We start from the raw sequence: 1,799 nt of genomic DNA, 5'->3' as shown, positions 1-1,799 counted from the left end.
GCAAAAGAAGGTGAGGGGTTAATGAATGATGCTTTTCCATGAACGCAACACAAAAGTTTAAGAAAAAAACATATGGTGAGTGGCAGGTGAGCGTTGCTTCTGACACCTGGTGGGAATGGGCGGGGATTTTAAAGACCCTTGTGTTGTGAAAGCTTCATATAGATGAACATCTCAAACACATTGTGTAGGCCTCGTGGCGCAACGGTAGCGTGTCTGACACCACATCAGAAGGTTGCGTGTTCAAATCACGTTGGGGTCACTGTATTTTTGAAAATTGTTCTTCCAGAATTAATATTTTCTTTGCTGTTTGGCAATAACCAGACCCTTGCTCCAAGGTCTGTCTCACTGTTTCCCCGGTTTCAGGCAGAGATACGCCTGCTGCCCTCATTTATTTCTTGTGACAGGACACAACAGTTCAAAATCAACCTGCAGGTGGCCACACCCAGCACTGAATAGTCAGGATGTCCGAGCGGTCTCAGGTGCTGTGTTCTGTTCGCAGTCTCCTCTGGAGATGTGGATTTGAATCTGACATTTCTTACTTTTAATCATTTCGTGAAACTCATTGTTTGACACGACGACTAACTCCTAAAAACTGGTATTCAGCAGTTCACCTGCTCACTTCACATTTCCGTCTGACCAGGTGCTGGAAAGTGGAGATGATTCCGCAGTGTTGCGGTTCACATATTTGCCTCACAAGTGAAAGTTCACTGGGCGGGAATATTTTCTGTAGCTTTCTCCTCATGCATGCTCAGGGGCAAGTTTGTTCTCCTGTGAAAGGTCATAAGATCATAAGTATGGAAGGATTAGGGGCCAGAGTAGGCCATTCGGCCTCACAAGCCTGGTCCACTATTGAAGAACATCCTGGCAGTTCCTCGACAGCAAGTTTAAACATCTGGTTATGCTCCTAACATCATTTTATCCGCAGTGTTTCCGTAGCCTCGTTGTTATCACGTTCGCTTCACACGCGAAAGGATTCCGGGCGGAATGTGATTTTTGAGACTATTTTTGCCGTGAAATAAATTGAACAAAAGTCGCCCCAGATTCCTTGTCACATGAGCAATAAACATTTTAAACCAGTCTCCTAAATACAGAGTGTTATGTCTTGAATAAAGAATCTGACCAGATACTGCAAGCTGAAAGTAAGGTGTGACCGTCGTCCTTTATTACAAGTCTCCAGTGTGCCTCTCCAAACTGTGAGGCCTCCTGATGTACAGGTGCTCCCAAGGGATTGTGGGATCCCTTGGGACTCCAGTGGATGAGCCCTCTGATGGTTAAACAAGGTATTTACAGGTTTACATATGTAACAACACTCCCCCCGCACCGCTCCCCCCAGCCTCCCCAAAGTCAGTCGTGTAACTATTTAAAATTTGAGTCAATCTGTGGCCTTCCTTTCCCTGTCTGATCGTCTCGGTGCAAATGCTGGTTTTGGTGAATCATTTGTTGGGCCTTCGCTGGCCTGCTGGGTGTGGTGAGTCCTCCTGGGCTGCTGCGGGTGATGGGTTCTGCTTCGTAGTCAACCGCTGGGTTGAGTGCCACTTGTGTGTGTGTTGAGGAGCGAAAAATGTAGAGTCTATTGTGGGTTGTTCTGGATAGTCCATGAATCTGAGTTTGGTTTGGCCCAAGTGTTTCTTGCAGGTGAGTCCATATGAAAGTTTGACCAGGAACACCCTACTCCCCTCTTTGGCCACGACAGTGCTGGGAAGCCACTTGGGACCTTGTCCATAGTTCAACATAAATACAGGATCATTAATCTCGATTTCGTGTGACACATTTACTTGATCATGACATGTATTCTCTTG

Source organism: Pristiophorus japonicus, unplaced genomic scaffold, assembly GCF_044704955.1.
Source record: "Pristiophorus japonicus isolate sPriJap1 unplaced genomic scaffold, sPriJap1.hap1 HAP1_SCAFFOLD_163, whole genome shotgun sequence".
Classification (NCBI taxonomy): Eukaryota; Metazoa; Chordata; class Chondrichthyes; family Pristiophoridae; genus Pristiophorus; species Pristiophorus japonicus.
Note: the sequence above shows the minus strand (reverse complement) of the source record.